General features: G+C 44.7%; 1 protein-coding gene and 1 pseudogene across 1 annotated transcript in view; one reads left to right on the forward strand and one right to left on the reverse strand.

The window, feature by feature from the left end:
- LOC120991124 (zinc finger protein 585A-like) overlaps positions 1-20,055 on the reverse strand; it is a 2,129,672-nt gene that overhangs the window by 1,884,764 nt on the left and 224,853 nt on the right. The window lies entirely within an intron of this gene.
- LOC120991893 overlaps positions 1-20,055 on the forward strand; it is a 92,091-nt pseudogene that overhangs the window by 2,800 nt on the left and 69,236 nt on the right.

Genomic DNA, 20,055 nt, shown 5'->3' on the forward strand with positions numbered 1-20,055 from the left:
CCTACATAGTGGAAACCCCCCATAAATGACCCCATTGTAGAAACTACATCCCTTAAGTTACTTAAAACCGATTTTGAAAACTTTGTTAACCCTTTAGGCGTTCCACAAGAATTAAACGAAAATGGAGATCAAATTTTTAAATTTCACTTTTTCGGCAGATTTTCCATTTTAATCCAATTTTTTCTTTAACACATCGATGATTAACAGCCAAACAAAACTCAATATTTATTACCCAGATTCTGCGGTTTACAGAAACACCCCACATGTGGTCATAAACTGCTGTATGGGCACACGGCAGGGCACAGAAGAAAAGGAGCGTCACATGGTTTTTAGATGCCATGTCCCATTTAAAGCCCCCCTGATGCCCCCTTACAGTAGAAACCCCATTTTGGAAACTAGGGGATAAGGTGCCAGTTTTATTGGTAGTATTTTGGGGTACATATGATTTTTTGATCATTCCTTATAACACTTTATGGTGCAAGGTGACCAAAAAATTTATTGTTTTGGCACAGTTTTTATTTATAAATTTTTACAGCGTTCACCTGAGGGGTTCAGTCAAGTGACATTTTTATAGAGCAGATCGTTACGGATGTGGCGATACCTAATATATATACTTTTTCTTATTTATTTAAGTTTTACACAATAATAGCATTTTTAAAACAAAAAAAATATGTTTTAATGTGTCCATGTTCTGAGAGCTATAGTTTTTTTTATTTTTTGAGCGATTTTCTTATTTAGGGGCTCATTTTTTCCGGTATGAGGTGACTGTTTTATTGGTACTATATTGTGGGACATACACCTTTTTGATCACTTGGTGTTGCACTTTTTGTGATGTAAGGAGACAAAAATGGTGAATTTTTTTATTTTATGGTGTTTATCGGACTGGGTCGATCATGTGATATATTTACACAGCCGACCGTCACGGACGCGGCAATACCAAATGATGTATGTCTATTTTATTTTTTCTATTTTTAACTTTTTTTATTTTTTTATTCCTAACATAGGGAATAATTTTTTTTTACATGTGAAACCTTTTTTTTTTAACACTTTATTTTTTTATTTTACCCTTTGCGTCATACAAGACCTCTGGGGGACATTTACGTCATTTTTTTTTTTTTTTTCCACTGTTAATTTCTCCTGTAACTGGGGCTGACATAGTAGCCCCAGTTACAGGAGAAATACACCCCCCCAGAGAGGCTGTACAGCCCCAGTGCAGGGCTGATCGAGGTCTGTGAAATACCTCACAGCTCCGGCACTCACCCGCCCCCGGCGATCACATGACCGCCTGGCCGAAACAGGAAGCGCATAGTGCTTCCTGCACTGTATACACAGCGCTTGGTGAGCACTGTGTATACAGCGATCTAGAAGGCAGGGACACCTGGGCACTGTCCCTGCCTTCTCTAAGGCCCCTTTCACACGGGGAAGTATTCCGCGTGGATGCGATGCGTGAGGTGAACGCATTGCACCCGCACTGAATACCGACCCATTCATTTCTATGGGGCTGTTCACATGAGCAGTGATTTTCACGCATCACTTGTGCGTTGCGTGAAAATCGCAGCATGCTCTATATTCTGCGTTTTTCACGCAACACAGGCCCCATAGAAGTGAATGGGGTTCACAATCACAAGCATCTGCAAGCAAGTGCGCTTGCGGTGCGATTTTCACGCATGGTTGCTAGGTGACAGTCTATTCACTGTATTATTTTCACTTATAGCATGGTTATAAGGGAAAATAATAGCATTCTGAATACAGAATGCATAGTAGGTGATCAATTGAGGGTTAAAAAAATATAAAAAAATTAACTCACCTTCTCCTCTTGTTCGCGTAGTTCCCAGTCTCTTCTTTACTTCTTAAAAGATGGACTATCGGCTAGGACCTGTGGTGACGTCAGATCAGATCACATGCTCAAATCACATGGTCCATCACCACAGTGATGGACCATGTGATGGGAGCATGTGATCTGACGTCACCATAGGTCCTTTAGCCCACAGCTCATCATTAAAGAAGTAAAGAAGAGACCGGGACCTACGCGAACAAGAGGAGAAGGTGAGTTAATTTTTATTTATTTTTTTTAACCCTCAATTGATCACCTACTAAGCATTCTGTATTCAGAATGCTATTATTTTCCCTTATAACCATGTTATAAGGGAAAATAATAACATCTACACAACACCTAACCCAAGCCCGAACTTCTGTGAAGAAGTTCGGGTTTTGGTACCAAACATGCGTGATTTTTCTCACGCGAGTGCAAAACGCATTACAATGTTTTGCACTCGCGCGGAAAAATCGCGGGTGTTCCCGCAACGCCCGTCTGAAAGAGGCCTAAGGGTTGCCCTGCTGTCACTGACAGCAGGCAACCCGATCAGCAGCTGCACGATTAGCGTGCAGCTGCGATCTCTGAATGGACGTTCAGGAACATCCATTCAGAAATAGAGAACCACCTCCCGGATGTTTATATTCAATGGGCGGACGGTGGTTAATTTCCCACCATCTACAGGACATAATATCATCAAAAGGTTCACGGAATCTGGAGAAATCCATGTGTACAAGGCCGATGGTCAGTATTGGATGCTCGTGGTCTACGGGCCTTCGTGCAGCACTGCGTTAATAACAGGCTGATTCTGTACTGGAAACCACTTCATGGAACATTCCAGAAATCACTGTCTGTGACCGCAGTTCACCATGTAATCCACAAATGCAAGTTTTTTGTCTGTGTCCGTTCCATTTTTCTTTGCGGCCCATATGCGGAACCATTTATTTCAATGAGGCCGCAAGCAAAACGGAAATGAACCTGTGTGCATTGCGTGTCCATGTGTCTGTATGTCCATTCCACAAAAAAATAGAACATGTCCTTTTATTGTCCGTTTTGCAGACAAGGATAGGACATTTCTGCAGGAGCCAAAAATAAATGGTGTCGTGCCCTCGGGCGGAATCTGTGTTTTGCGAATCTGCAGACTGTAAAAGTAAAACGGCTAGGGCAGAGCTAAAGCCCGCCCCTCAGAGCCGGTGACGTCACCGAACACACTGCCGGGCGGAAGTTACCGCCCGGCAGTGTGTTATTGTAAACAAAAGAGCCTGTGCCCTGCGCGATCTAGCGCAGGGCAAGGGAGCACATCGGGGCATGAGATGCTTCTATGCTAGGCTCAGGGATGCTGCCGGGGTGAAAATAAGGGTATGTCCGGGTTCCGCTCTGAACCCGGACAACCCCTTTAAACTACTGTTCTATTATGCAAAGAAGGTTATCCTATATAATTGGAAGCACCCATAGAGGCCCACCAAAAATGCCTGGCTTAGAGAGGTGAATACGGTACTCCTACTTTATAAGCTTACCTATTTATCCCGAGTTTGTCCTGATAAATTTGACAAGGTCTGGAGACCTTTGATAAGGATTCCTCCCACTGGTTTGGGATCTTTGACTATCTAGGTTTTACTTCTTTTAGACGGTTGCATTCCACCACCCCCACTTTTTTTTTTTTTTTCCCTTTGCTTTTTTGTCGGTTTGTTTTTACTTTTGTTAGGGGAAAAAAGTTTTAATGCTATTGTTGGTAGTGATTGGGCTGTTTGTTGATCTAGATCACACGCAAGCAACCGTCTTTTAATGCTATTACGTTGAAGCCCAGTTGCACAATGTTTAGTTCATTTCTATGTATTTAAGATGAAGAAAAGTTTAAGGAAATGGTGTCTTTACTATTGACGGCTAATTGTCCTATTGTCTGGAAATGTATATTTTTAATGGCTGTTTTGTACTTGCTATGTATACAGAATTTCCTTCTACATACCGTTTCTTTAAATAAACTGTCTTTAAAAAATAAAATAAAAAGCTAACTACGGACACCGTGTCCTGCCAACTGAGGAGGAGATGGACCATCCAGCTTATCAGCGCACAGTTCAGAAGTCTGCATCTCTGATGGTTTGGGGTTACATTAGTGCCGGAGTTGTGGGCATCTGTAATAGATCAGTGATTGTGGACCACTGTGACATGTAACTAGTTTGACATTGTGCCAAACCTTTAGGGCGTTATTCTGGCACCTCCCCAGTATTCACCCTTTAACCCCTGTATAGGGTGACCAGACTGCTACTTCCTGGGATGGTCCTGGTGTAATTGGCAGCAGACCTTCAAGAATCAGGAACTTGAAAAAGGGTAGGAGGCTCTGGAACTTGAAAATGCACCCAAACCACAGATACAGTCTGAACAGGAACTAAGACTAGGTTCATTGGCCCTGGTACAAGAGTTCAGCTTGCCCCCCCAGTGCTTTGGGGCAAGGGAGTACCTAGCCTTTCTACTGCCTGAGGTAAAAACTGAAATGAGTCCCCCCCCATGCCAAATTCTCAACCTAACCTAACAAAGCACAGAAGTTAGAACTTGTGTAAACGCTACCTTCTCTTCTAACAGCTGCTCGGTGAGGGTGCTGGGGGTCAGACCCCCCGCTGATCTGACCTCGATGACCTTTCCTCAGGATAGTTCATCAATAGTAAAAAGCGGACAACCCCTTTAAAGACATACTTGGAAAACATTACATACAGCTCTACAAATCGTACAGGAGAATACAGCCCCACATATGTACCTCTTACATCCAGTGACGTCTCCTCTGATATAGATACTCTTTCCTTTTCTTCTCCATTCAGACCAGACCACCATGATGATTTCTTTCAGCCGTCTCCTCTCTCTGCAGAGTTTGACATCTTAGTTTCCTACTTTTCCATCATCCTCCCACAGTCAGAACACCCCATCCTGCCAACTCTAATACTGTGTCCGCTGTGTTCCCTAATATTATACTGCAGAAACAGTCCTCCTGAAAAGTCCTACCAATAGAAAAAAATTATCTGGCAGAGTGCATAGTGTTAACAGTGTCCCCAATAGTAATAATGCCCCCACTGTCCATCAATGTGCCTCAGTACAAAAAAAATACCCCCTTATAGTGTGCGCCAGTACAAAAAATACCCGCTTACCTTTCAGATCAGACCCCAAAACAGATCCTCAGATCAGACCCCAATATCAAACCTCTGATATAACCCCCATCTCAGACCTCCATTATACCTACAGATTCCCATATCACACCAGACACTATATCAGAGCTCAGACAGACCCCCATTAGACCTCCAGACCCCCATCTCAGACCAGACCTCCAGACCCCCATTAAATATCACACCAGACTTCCAGACCCCCATATCAGACCTCAGAGCAGATTTGAAAATAAATAAATTACCTTAGGCTACTTTCACACTTGCGTTCGGAGCGGATCCGTCTGATGTTTCATCAGACGGATCCGCTCCTATAATGCAGACGTTCGCATCCGTTCAGAACGGATCCGTCTGCATTATAACGGATCCGCTTGAAGATTGAGCCATATGGTGTCATCTTCAAGCGGATCCGTCCCCATTGACTTACATTGTAAGTCTGGACGGATCCGCTCGCCTCCGCACGGCCAGGCGGACACCCGAACGCTGCAAGCAGCGTTCAGGTGTCCGCTCACTGAGCGGAGCGGAGGCTGAACGCTGGCAGGCGGATGCATTCTCAGTGGATCCGCCTCCACTGAGAATGCATTAGGGCCAGACGGCTGCGTTCAGGACCGCTCGTGAGCCCCTTCAAACGGAGCTCACGAGCGGACACCTGAACGCAGGTGTGAAAGTAGCCTTACCTCTCCTGCTGCCACTCTCCCGGTCCGGCGGTCTCTCAGCTCTCTTCTCTTCTAGTGAATGGTCGCCAATGCAACTTAGAATTGGAAAATGGCGACAAGACTTTGTAGACCCTCCGCTGCTCTGCCTCTTTAAGAAAATAAGGCTTTCATCTAGCAGACATACGCTGCAGACGTCTGCTGCACGCCAGCTTTTTCTTTTGTGGTTCCTTTTACTTTAAAGTAAAAGGAACCACGGAAGAAAAAGCTGGTGCGCTCCAGTGTCAGGAGAAAGCCCCGCCTACACGCTTCACCATTGGCTGCTGGGTCTAACCCGTGAACCACAATCTGCCGGTCTGCTAGGTGAGGAGAGCTCCTCTACTGATTCGGCAGAGCTGCCTGTACCGGTGTACACTGCAGACATGGGGAGGTCCTGTGTCCGTGGGGTCAGGTACTTCAGAGGCTGCTCGGGAGGGGGGGGGGGGGGGAGGAGAATTCAATGGGGTTGTTAATGATAACCACACTTTTTTTATGTATGTAATTCTGCTCTCCTAAGAGATTTAATATATATATATATATATATATATTTTTTTTTTTTTGTATTTTACTATATCTTATAAAGTGTATTCTTATTTTATATATATATATATCACATAGTGTTCCCCATGATGTCATTAAGAGACTGACGCTATAGGACTGCCTCTAGGATACTCCTATGGGGTTGGATAACTCTAGACACACTCGGCGGCGTCTCCGTTCAGGGCTATGTTACCACCGGGAATAGCCAGCACTGTATTTTCGGGCTCCCATAGCAGTGAATAGAAAGAAGGGGGGGGGGGGGGGGGGCAGCTGCGTTTCCTTCGGCAGCCCCTGTTTGGGAGATTCCAGAACCCCCTGCTGTCGGATGTTTATGGCGTCTTCTAGTTTTATGTTCCAGGTTGGAGTACCCCTTTACAATCCTTGGTGCCTGCATCATAACTGCCATGTGTTACAGCAAAGAAGGTGTTTTCTCACACTGGGGCCGCCACCAGTCCATAGACCTAAGGGGCCACAGTGCTAGGTAGTGTCCCAACTGAGTTTTCTCTGATCGGTGCCTCTCACAACCCCTTCCTTGGAAGGATACGGGCAGTGGGGCAGAGGTGACGTTCCGTCAGGAGTGTTCGCTGTTTTTGGGGACCTTGGTGACAGTCCCTACAGTCAGCCTCCCGATAGTCCGGTCACAGCCATGGCCGCCCTCTGCCCTGTCTGATAGTCCGGTCACAGTCTCGGGTGACGCCCCTCTTCAGGACTAAGGTCCTCATGCACATTAGATGCCAGTGGCTGCACCCATGGACTCCTGTCTGCTTCCCTTGCATTATGTTAAATGGTTATTTGATGCAAGGGAAGTAGATCTCCACTGTGGCCAGTGATTGTCTTGATGTAACTGCAGCCTTGCGTTTTCATGGATAAACCCAAGATGAGCAGCGGAGGCCCGGAAGCGAATGAGCCAGGACCCAGCACCTAGGGATTGCCAACACAAATCTGGCTAGTCTGACAGGTCATGGAAATGAGTGCACAACCCCTTTAACTGCGTAGGCTGTAGCTTAGAAAACCCCATGCTCCTAAGCATCCCAGCTATATTATGTATTTTAAATTTGGCGACTAAAAAATTATATTTGGCTCCTAAATTTTTCAGGTTAGGAGCCAATGGCTCCTTGATATTTTTTTTTAGTCTGGAGCACTGAGGGGACTGCGCTGCACAGTTTCCTGACTGCCTGCAGCGTCTGGTCACAGTGTGCTCTGTACGTCCTGACACTGTAGGCAGCCAGGACACAGCAGTACGGGCCCCGAGAAGAGCAGGCAGGGTGGAGGGCTAAGTACAGCGCTTCACTTCCCCACCTCCAGACTAGTGAGTGCTTTCATAATGGAAGCGCTGCATCTTATAAAGGGGAAAATTACAGCGCCACTAGCTTAGGGGCCTGGTTGCAACTGCGACCCCCTATAACTATGCCAGTGAAGACTGTTATACTTTGTCTACTCTATGGTTTGAAAAAAAAAATATCACAAATTCAAATTTTTATCTTCATAGAGAATCCCTGCTATTTTTCTTAATTTATAAAGTAGAAGACGAAGGCATCATGCAGCACTGTCATGCAGTGTTATAGAAATCTTTATAAAGCGGGAATTACATTTGCAGTTTTTGTTGCAGTTTTTTGAACCAAAGTCAGAAGTGCATTCAAAATTAATGACTAACTGTGTTCACATCCAGCCTAATATGAATGTCATAAGTTTGTCTGCTCTATTGTTTGGAGAGAAAAAAATCACACATTCCAATTTTTATCTTCACAGAGAATCCAAATAAGAATTCTGAGGAAAACTTCATGTTATCATTAAATTATAATGTAGAAGATGAAGATATGCTGCTCTCTACCGGAGAAAACCTCATTGCCCTTAATGTACATCCAGGACTTCACAGTACAGATCTGTCATATTATCCCTCTAATCATGAGGAACCTTTTCCTGACCAATCACAGATTGTTACCTCAAGTATAGGTCAGAAAGGGGGTGAAAGGTTTCATTGTGGTAAAGAGTTCACAAAAAGCTCAGGTCTTTCTACACACAGAAGAATTTATACAGGAGAGAAGTCATATTCATGTTCAGAATGTGGAAAATGTTTTATGAAAAAATCAAAGCTGGTTACACATAAGATAATTCACACAGGAGAGAAACAATATTCATGTTCAGGATGTGGGAAATGTTTTGCACAAAAATCTGATCTTTTTACACATTCAAGAATTCACATAGGGGAAAAACCATATTCATGTTCAGAATGTGGGAAATGTTTTATAGATAAATCAACTCTTGTTAGACATGAGAGAAGTCACACAGGAGAGAAGCCATATTCATGTTCAGAATGTGGGAAATGTTTTGCACAAAATTCAGATCTTGGTAAACACAAGAGAAGTCACACAGGAGAGAAGCCATATTCATGTTCAGAATGTGGGAAACTTTTTACACGGAAATCATATCTTGTTTCTCATAAGAGAAGTCACACAGGAGAGAAACCGTACTCCTGTTCAGAATGTGGGAAACTTTTTACACAGAAATCATGTCTTGTTACACATAAGAGAAGTCACACAGGAGAAAAGCCATATTCATGTTCAGAATGTGAGAAATCTTTTGTAGATAAATCAGGTCTTGCTAAACATAAGAGAAATCACACAGGAGAGAAGCCATATTCATGTTCAGAATGTGGGAAATGTTTTGCACAAAAATCAGATCTTGGTAAACACAAAAGAAGTCACAAAAAAGAGAAGCCATATTCATGTTCAGAATGTGGGAAATGTTTTACACGGAAATCAGATCTTGTTGAACATAAGAGAATTCACACAGGGGAGAAGCCATTTTCATGTTCAGAATGTGGCAAATGTTTTACACAGAAAGCACATCTTGTTAAACATAAGATAATTCACACAGGGGAGAAGCCATTTTCATGTTCAGAGTGTGGCAAATGTTTTAAAGAGAAAGCATATCTTGTTAAACATGAGAGAATTCACACAGGGGAGAAACCATTTTCATGTTCAGAATGTGGCAAATGTTTTACACAGAAATCACCTCTTGTTAGACATGAGAGAATTCACACAGGGGAGAATCCATATTCATGTTCAGAATGTGGAAAATCTTTTAAAACGAAATCAAATCTTCTTACACATGGGATAAGTCACATGGCAGAGAAGCCGTATTCATGTTCAGAATGTGGGAAATGTTTTAAAACCAAAGCATATCTTTTAACACATGAGAGAAGTCACACAGGAGAGAAACCATATTCATGTTCAGAATGTGGGACATATTTTACAGACAAATCAAATCTTCTTAGACATCAGAGAATTCACACAGGAGAGAAACCATATTCATGTTCAAAATGTGGAAAATGTTTTATACAAAAATCAAATCTTGTTAAACATCAGATATGTCACACTGGATAAAATTAGAGATGAGTACATGTCTTGAAATATTTTTTGGGTCAGATTCAAATGAATAAGTTAATTAACAGCCTGTTCAAAGGGAATCTTTCACCAACTTTTTACTATTAACTGTAATTGCTAGCTTTACATGGTAAAACAATTCCGAACATAAATGTTTGTCACCAGGGTGTGCACTGAATTTATCCATACTTCCCTAGTCTTCTCCCCTCTCCCCTTTATGTTATGCTGCTTCAATTCCAAATCTGTACAGAACATATCCCCAACGCAAGAGCCCGCAAAAGGGAATGTAACGTGGCTTGTTTCGATCAAGCATTCTACCTATTTTTTTTTTTTTTTGAGCAGCAGCAGTATAGTATAGAACTTAACAGATAAGGCAGGAGATGTGTAGCTGTGTAGGGGTAGTAGAAAAGGCAGCAGGGGCAGTAGTAGCTGCAAGGGCAGCAGTACAGTATTGAACCTGACAGACAAGAGAGGAGATTTGTGGCTGTGTAGAGGTAGTAGTAATGGCAGCAGGGGCAGTAGTAGCTGCAATATCAGCAATACAGTATAAAAATTGAGGGACAAGGCAGGAGATGTGTGGCGATGTAGGGGTCGTAGCAGTGGCAGTACAGTTTGGAACCTGATAGACAAGGCAGGAGATGTGTCTTTATAGGAGTTAGTGAGTGCATTGCAGAAATAGATGACAGATACAGCCAGGGAACTGCACTGAAATTCAGAATTATGCTATTTTCACACTCTCGTTTTGTACGGATCCGTCATGGAAGGATCCGTTCAGATAGTAAAACCGTCTGCATCCGTTCAGAACGGATCCGTTTGTATTATCTGTAACATAGCCAAGACGTATCCGTCTTGAACACCATTGAATATCAATGGAGGACAGATCCGTTTTCTATTGTGTCAGTGAAAACGGATCCGTCCCCATTGACTTACATTGTGTGCCAGGACGGCAATCAGCATTTTGGTGACTGTCTCCAAAGTGGAATGGAGACTGAACTGATGAATTCTGAGCGGATCCTTTTCCTATCAGAATGCATTAGGGCAAAACTGATTTGTTTTGGACTGCATGTGAGAGCCCTGAATGGATCTCTCAAATGGAAAACCAAAACGCGAGTGTGAAAGTAGACTTACTTGGCAAGGAGACAGGGAGAAGTAGTTTCAAAATCCCAATTAATAATCCAATCTCCCCATCGACCTCATTTTCCTTCTATAATCTCCTCTCTCAGCCTCAAACAGCTCTCTTCCTCATGCCTTTGCTCACTCCCTGACTTTATTAGCTCATGCTTCCCACTTTCTGACCACAATCTTCTTTCCTTTACTATATTAATCTCTCACTGTTCTCATGACCGTCCTACTTTTCACACAAACTGAAACCTACTCAGCATTAACTCCCCGCAGCCTATTAGATAAAAAAGGAATGAGATTCCTCAGTGGCTGATACCTTTTTAATGGCTAACTAAAAAAGGTCATTTTTTCAGTTAGCCATTAAAAAGTATCAGCCACTGAGGAATCTCATTCCTTTTTTTGTATATTCTATTTACTGAGCCCCCTCTTGTGCGGATCTGACTACCAATCATTACAACTACACCCTCAAAACCATCCTGGCACACACGTAAATACATTTTCTCCAGTGGTTCTCTAGGTGTGCTGAATGTTTATGGAAAAAATTACAAGTATCTGCAGATTTTCTCCAAAAATGTATATTTAACTCTGCCCCCTATCTCCTCCCTTTTTTAAATAACCAAGGTTCTGTAATACTTTTTACTCCCTTCTAAGCCCTAAAGTGCATGTGCCCATCACTGATCTTTGTGCTGAAGACCTGGCCCCCTCCATCCCAATCAGTGACAATCAGGTCAATTCCCAACTTCTTTAGCTTCAAATGTGCCTAAAAAACACATCTTTTCAGGCAGTCTTATTATGTTCCCTAAACTGGCCGCTCCCTGTTTTATTCCCTCGTCCTTTATACTTCATATTTGAACACCATCTTCTGACAGTAATCTGTTCACTGGCTCATGCAGCTCCGTCTGCACTGCTCTATCTAGTACTAAGGTGTCTGGACCACAATCAGTTTTACCCTTTTTGTCATCCATTGCCTCCTAGATTGTAAGCTCTTGTGAGCAGGGTCCTTACTTCTTGTAAATTAGCCTGTAATTCTGTGATGTCTATTTTGATTTGCACATGAACCCTCTGAATCGTAAAGCTCAGTGGAATATGGTGGTGATATATAAATATAAAGATTATTATTAGTTTTACATTATATGGGGACAGTTTTATGGATGTATGCAGTAAGGAGAGCACCTAACAGTGAGCCGTCTTCTGGGTACAGTGCACTAAAGAAAGGTTTTCTTAATATATCAAACCCTGATTGTGGGTAATATTAAATCTGTAAATAAATAAGCATCACTTTCTAATGTTAATCTGTTTTCCCTTAGTCCTAACAGCAGCACAATAATGGGGTGTTACTGCCAGGGGTGTCATGGCCAGGGGTGCACCGCTCATGAAGCAAAGTGAGGTGGTGGCCTTCGATGGCACTCTTCTAGCACTGCAAGGGAGTAGCAATCTGGGTCAGACTGGCCTCTGGCTCCCCCTGTTCCTCCTCACTGGACATGTGCTACAGGCAATCTGCCTGCCCTGCAGTGCTACTGCCATCCCAATCATTTATGCATCTACATAATAAACTAAGAAATCCAGAGAGAGAGATACTGACAGATCCTCTGCGGATCCTAGGTTGGTGAGCCCTACTCAGTGAGGAGATGTCCATGTGTGCTAAGCAGGAGGGGTGTGTAGCCGCTTCACACACTGTGAGGGGTCAGTGTGACCTGTCCTTTATGGAAGGTAGAGAAATATGCCTGAACTGGAAGGTAGGAGAGAGTCCTGTGTGCATTTTACTGTGCAATATGCCTAGTCATATCTTTATATATGCTTAACAGGCCTGGTCATACCTTTATATATATCTAACAGGCCTGGTCGTACTTTTATATATGTCTAACAGGCCTGGTCATACCTTTATGTATACCTAACAAGCCTGGTCTTACCTTTTATATATACATAATAGGCCTGGTTGTACCTTTATATATATCTAACAGGCCTGGTTGTCACTGTACATATATCTAACAGGCCTGGTCATACCTTTAAATATGTCTAACAAGCATGGGCGTAGCTATAGGGGTGCAGAGGTAGCAGTCGCTACTGGGCCCAGAAGTCTGAGAGGGCCCAAAGTCCCTTGTGCCACATAAGCACTGAGGGCCCATAGGCCTTTAGCTACGCCTGCTTAACAGGCCTGGCTTTACCTTTATACAGGGAGTGCAGAATTATTAGGTAAGTTGTATTTTTGAGGATTAATTTTATTATTGAACAACAACCATGTTCTCAATGAACCCAAAAAACTCATTAATATCAAAGCTGAATATTTTTGGAAGTAGTTTTTAGTTTGTTTTTAGTTTTAGCTATTTTAGGGGGATATCTGTGTGTGCAGGTGACTATTACTGTGCATAATTATTAGACAACTAAACAAAAAACAAATATATACCCATTTCAATTATTTATTTTTACCAGTGAAACCAATATAACATCTCAACATTCACAAATATACATTTCTGACATTCAAAAAAACAAAAAAAAACAAATCAGTGACCAATATAGCCACCTTTCTTTGCAAGGACACTCAAAAGCCTGCCATCCATGGATTCTGTCAGTGTTTTGATCTGTTCACCATCAACATTGCGTGCAGCAGCAACCACAGCCTCCCAGACACTGTTCAGAGAGGTGTACTGTTTTCCCTCCTTGTAAATCTCACATTTGATGATGGACCACAGGTTCTCAATGGGGTTCAGATCAGGTGAACAAGGAGGCCATGTCATTAGATTTTCTTCTTTTATACCCTTTCTTGCCAGCCACGCTGTGGAGTACTTGGACGCGTGTGATGGAGCATTGTCCTGCATGAAAATCATGTTTTTCTTGAAGGATGCAGACTTCTTCCTGTACCACTGCTTAAAAAAGGTATCTTCCAGAAACTGGCAGTAGGACTGGGAGTTGAGCTTGACTCCATCCTCAACCCGAAAAGGCCCCACAAGCTCATCTTTGATGATACCAGCCCAAACCAGTACTCCACCTCCACCTTGCTGACGTCTGAGTCGGACTGGAGCTCTCTGCCCTTTACCAATCCAGCCACGGGCCCATCCATCTGGCCCATCAAGACTCACTCTCATTTCATCAGTCCATAAAACCTTAGAAAAATCAGTCTTGAGATATTTCTTGGCCCAGTCTTGACGTTTCAGCTTGTGTGTCTTGTTCAGTGGTGGTCGTCTTTCAGCCTTTCTTACCTTGGCCATGTCTCTGAGTATTGCACACCTTGTGCTTTTGGGCACTCCAGTGATGTTGCAGCTCTGAAATATGGCCAAACTGGTGGCAAGTGGCATCTTGGCAGCTGCACGCTTGACTTTTCTCAGTTCATGGGCAGTTATTTTGCGCCTTGGTTTCTCCACACGCTTCTTGCGACCCTGTTGACTATTTTGAATGAAACGCTTGATTGTTCGATGATCACGCTTCAGAAGCTTTGCAATTTTAAGAGTGCTGCATCCCTCTGCAAGATATCTCACTATTTTTGACTTCTCTGAGCCTGTCAAGTCCTTCTTTTGACCCATTTTGCCAAAGGAAAGGAAGTTGCCTAATAATTATGCACACCTGATATAGGGTGTTGATGTCATTAGACCACACCCCTTCTCATTACAGAGATGCACATCACCTAATATGCTTAATTGGTAGTAGGCTTTCGAGCCTATACAGCTTGGAGTAAGACAACATGCATAAAGAGGATGATGTAGTCAAAATACTCATTTGCCTAATAATTCTGCACTCCCTGTACAATCAAAGTTTAAAATCTAAGGCCAGATCTTTATCAAACTTCTACAACATATAAATAATTTGTTTTTGATTTTCTGACATGGACATTGGAAATCTACAACATTGGCGGAGTAGGTGGATCCTCCAGTTTACTTTTGGCCTCTGGAGGCATAAATGCTAGGTTTCCACCTGGTCATGGCAAGATGGAAAAAAAAAACATTTTAGGCCATGTATTTATGTGGGACCTTATCAAGAGGTTTAAAAGGAGATGATCTTAATACTTTTAGGACTAAGGCCAAGTCCTATTTTGACACAGATCTAAGTATGGAAGGCCATATGTTAGCAAACCTTTCAGGAACCTTTTCATCAAGGTCTCTTGTGACAAGGATAAACTTGCAGAACGGACAAAATGTTTTCCTTTTAGGTCCATAAACTTTATGCCGTTTCCAAATGCTTCCTGCAGGATGCTTAAGAGGCTGATAATCTGTGATTTGGAACTATCCACGTCATGAGTAGAATTCAAGCTGAATAGATTAGCTTGATCTTTTACGTGGATTGAGACCTGGCCTCTCATGACTATGTCTGAGAGGCCAATAGCTTGTTATAGTGTCTGTCCAGGTCCTGGCAGAGCTGAATGCTCTTGATATGCAATAGGGACATTTTCAGATATACCCTTGATGTATTTGAATGAGTTGAGAACACCTTTTTCATGGACTGAAAACCAGAGTGTGGCAAGGTCTTCATGATTGAATCAAAGAGGCCTATAAATAGTAATAGAGGATGATCCTCAGGTCTTGGCAGAGTTCAGTGCCCTAGACACACATGATCTGCAGTGTGGGAAGTCTCCAGCTACATCCTTGACTCATCTGAATGAGTTGGGAAACATGACCGTTTGGTAGATTGGTAGAGACCCAAAGTGTGGCAAGGTCTTCATGACTGTATCATAGAGGCCTATATAACTCTCTTGTGACAAGGATAAACTTGCAGAATGGACAAAATCTTTACTTTTTAGGTCCATAAACTTTATGCGGTCTCCAAATGCTTCCTGCAGGATGACTACGAGGCTGATAATCTGTGATTTGGAACTATCCACTCCATGAATTCAGGATTCAAGCTGAAAAGATTCACTTGATCTTTTACGTGGATTCAGACCTGACCTCTCATTACTATGTCTTAGAGGCCACTAGCTTGTTATAGTGTCGGTCCAGGTCCTGGCAGAGCTGAATGCTCTTGATTTGCAATGGGGGATATTTTCAGATATACCCTTAATGTATTTGAATGAGTTGGGAACATCTTTTTCATGGACTGAAAACCAGAGTGTGGCAAGGTCTTCATGATTGAATCAAAGAGGCCTATAAATAGTAATAAAGGATGATCCTCAAGTTTTGGTAGAGTTCAGTGCTCTAGACACACGATCTGCAGTGTGGGAAGTCTCCAGTTACATCCTTAACTCAACTGAATGAGTTGGGAAACATGAGCGATTGGTAGAGACCCAAAGTGTTGCAAGGTCTTCATGATTGTATCATAGATGCCTCTATAACTCTCTTATAGAGGCTGGTTAACCTTCAGGCTGTCAGACTGAATCTTTCCAGATCTTGGCAGAGTTGAGTGCCCTAGACATCTGCACTAGGGGAAGTCTCAATAGCCTTCTTGATTCATCTGCCCGAGTTGACCTCTTCAGCCTCAACGGTATGATGGCTGTAGTGTGGCCTGGTCTTGCCTAATTTTCATCAAAACCTTAGGTATCAAGGAAACCGGAGGAAAATGTAAGCCAGGCTGAACCTCTAAGGAATGGACAGGGTATCTGCTGCCAAGCGATTGTATTCCTAATAAAACGAAAGGTAGTATTAATAACTAAACAAATAAATAATAAACATATTGCATTGTCTACTTACCACCAGGACAATAAGATGATATGGTCTCTGGCTGCAGTCTGGCTCTGGGGGACTCCCTTGTCACTCTCTCTCCCCCCCCCTCCCTCCTTTGTCACTCTTCCCCCCCCCCTCCCTTGTCACTCTCATTATTCCCCCCTCCCTTGTCACTCTCATTATTTCCACCCCCCCCTCCCTTGTCACTCTCATTATTTCCACCCCCCCTCTCCCTTGTCACTCTCATTATTTCCACCCCCCTCTCCCTTGTCACTCTCATTATTTCCACACCCCCCTCCCTTGTCACTCTCATTATTCCCCCCTCCCTTGTCACTCTCATTATTTCTACCCCCCCTCTCCCTTGTCACTCTCGTTATTTCCACCCCCCCTCCCTTGTCACTCATTATTCCCCCCCTCCCTTGTCACTCTCATTATTCCCCCCCTCCCCTTGTCACTCTCATTATTTCCCCCCCCCTCCCTTGTCACTCTCATTATTCCCCCCCCCTCCCTTGTCACTCTCATTATTCCCCCCCCCTCCCTTGTCACTCTCATTATTCCCCCCCTCTCCCTTGTCACTCTCATTATTCCCCCCCCTCTCTTGTCACTCATTATTTCCACCCCCCCTCCCTTGTCACTCTCATTATTCCCCCCCCTCCCTTGTCACTCTCATTATTCCCCCCCTCCCTTGTCACTCTCATTATTTCCACCCCCCCTCCCTTGTCACTCTCATTATCCCCCCCCTCCCTTGTCACTCTCATTATTCCCCCCCTCCCTTGTCACTCTCATTAATCCCCCCTCCCTTGTCACTCTCATTATTTCCACCACCCCCCCTCTCCCTTGTCACTCTCATTATTCCCCCCCTCTCCCTTGTCACTCTCATTATTCCCCCCCTCTCTTGTCACTCATTATTTCCACCCCCCTCCCTTGTCACTCTTATTATTCCCCCCCCTCCCTTGTCACTCTCATTATTCCCCCCCCTCCCTTGTCACTCTCATTATTTCCACCCCCCCTCCCTTGTCACTCTCATTATTTCCACCCCCCCTCTCCCTTGTCACTCTCATTATTCCCCCCTCCCTTGTCACTCTCATTATTTCCCCCCCCCTCCCTTGTCACTCTCATTATTTCCACCCCCCCTCCCTTGTCACTCTCATTATTCCCCCCTCCCTTGTCACTCTCATTAATCCCCCCCTCCCTTGTCACTCTCATTATTTCCACCCCCCCCTCTCCCTTGTCACTCTCATTATTCCCCCCCTCCCTTGTCACTCTCATTATTCCCCCCTCCCTTGTCACTCTCATTATTTCCCCCCCCCCCTCCCTTGTCACTCTCATTATTTCCACCCCCCCCTCCCTTGTCACTCTCATTATTCCCCCTCCCTTGTCACTTTCATTAATCCCCCCTCCCTTGTCACTCTCATTATTTCCACCCCCCTCCCTTGTCACTCTCATTATTTCCACCCCCCTCCCTTGTCACTCTTATTATTTCCACCCCCCCTCCCTTGTCACTCTCATTATTCCCCCCCTCTCCCTTGTCACTCTCATTATTTCCACCCCCCCTCTCCCTTGTCACTCTCATTATTTCCACCCCCCTTGTCACTCTCATTATTTCCACCCCCCCTCCCCCCTTGTCACTCTCATTATTTCCACCTCCCCTCCCCCTTGTCACTCTCATTATTTCCACCCCCCCTCCCTTGTCACTCTCATTATTCCCCCCCCCTCCCTTGTCACTCTCATTATTCCCCCCCCTCCCTTGTCACTCTCATTAATCCCCCCTCCCTTGTCACTCTCATTATTTCCACCCCCCCCTCTCCCTTGTCACTCTCATTATTCCCCCCTCCCTTGTCACGCTCATTATTCCCCCCCTCCCTTGTCACTCTCATTATTCCCCCCCACCCCCTCCCCTTGTCCACTCTCATTATTTCCACCCCCCCTCCCTGTCACTCTCATTATTCCCTCCCCCTCCCTTGTCACTCTCATTAATCCCCCCCCTCCCTTGTCACTCTCATTATTTCCACCCCCCTCCCTTGTCACTCTCATTATTTCCACCCCCCTCCCTTGTCCCTCTCATTATTTCCACCCCCCCTCCCTTGTCACTCTCATTATTCTTCCCCCCCTCCCTTGTCACTCTCATTATTTCCCCCCCCCTCCCTTGTCACTCTCATTATTTCCACCCCCCCTCCCTTGTCACTCTCATTATTTCCACCCCCCCCTCTCCCTTGTCACTCTCATTATTCCCCCCTCCCTTGTCACTCTCATTATTTTCCCCCCCCTCCCTTGTCACTCTCATTATTTCCACCCCCCCTCCCTTGTCACTCTCATTATTCCCCCCTCCCTTGTCACTCTCATTAATCCCCCCTCCCTTGTCACTCTCATTATTTCACCCCCCCCTCTCCCTTGTCACTCTCATTATTCCCCCCTCCCTTGTCACTCTCATTATTCCCCCCTCCCTTGTCACTCTCATTATGTCACCCCCCCTCCCTTGTCCCTCTCATTATTTCCACCCCCCCCTCCCTTGTCACTCTCATTATTCCCCCTCCCTTGTCACTTTCATTAATCCCCCCCTCCCTTGTCACTCTCATTATTTCCACCCCCTCCCTTTTTCCCTCTCATTATTTCCACCCCCCTCCCTTGTCCCTCTTATTATTTCCACCCCCCCTCCCTTGTCACTCTCATTATTCCCCCCCCTCTCCCTTGTCACTCTCATTATTTCCACCCCCACTCTCCCTTGTCACTCTCATTATTTCCACCCCCCTTGTCACTCTCATTATTCCACCCCCCCTCCCCCCTTGTCACTCTCATTATTTCCACCTCCCCTCCCCCTTGTCACTCTCATTATTTCCACCCCCCCCTCCCTTGTCACTCTCATTATTCCCCCCCCTCCCTTGTCACTCTCATTATTCCCCCCCTCCCTTTGTCACTCTCATTAATCCCCCCTCCCTTGTCACTCTCATTATTTCCACCCCCCCCCTCTCCCTTGTCACTCTCATTATTTCCCCCCTCCCTTGTCACGCTCATTATTCCCCCCTCCCTTGTCACTCTCATTATTCCCCCCCCTCCCTTGTCACTCTCATTATTTCCACCCCCCCTCCCTTGTCACTCTCATTATTTCCCCCCTCCCTTGTCACTCTCATTAATCCCCCCCTCCCTTGTCACTCTCATTATTTCCCCCCCCCCTCCCTTGTCACTCTCATTATTTCCACCCCCCTCCCTTGTCACTCTCATTATTTCCACCCCCCCTCCCTTGTCACTCTCATTATTCCCCCCCCCTCCCTTGTCACTCTCATTATTTCCCCCCCCTCCCTTGTCACTCTCATTATTCCACCCCCCCTCCCTTGTCACTCTCATTATTCCCCCCTCCCTTGTCACTCTCATTAATCCCCCCCTCCCTTGTCACTCTCATTATTTCCACCCCCCCTCTCCCTTGTCACTCTCATTATTCCCCCCTCCCTTGTCACTCTCATTATTCCCCCCTCCCTTGTCACTCTCATTATTCCCCCCCCCTCCCTTGTCACTCTCATTATTTCCACCCCCCCCTCCCTTGTCACTCTCATTATTCCCCCCTCCCTTGTCACTTTCATTAATCCCCCCCTCCCTTGTCACTCTCATTATTTCCACCCCCCTCCCTTGTCACTCTCATTATTTCCACCCCCTCCCTTGTCACTCTTATTATTTCCACCCCCCCTCCCTTGTCACTCTCATTATTCCCCCCCTCTCCCTTGTCACTCTCATTATTTCCACCCCCCCTCTCCCTTGTCACTCTCATTATTCCAC

The sequence above is a fragment of the Bufo bufo genome, chromosome 2 (genome assembly GCF_905171765.1).
Source record: "Bufo bufo chromosome 2, aBufBuf1.1, whole genome shotgun sequence".
Lineage (NCBI taxonomy): Eukaryota > Metazoa > Chordata > Amphibia > Anura > Bufonidae > Bufo > Bufo bufo.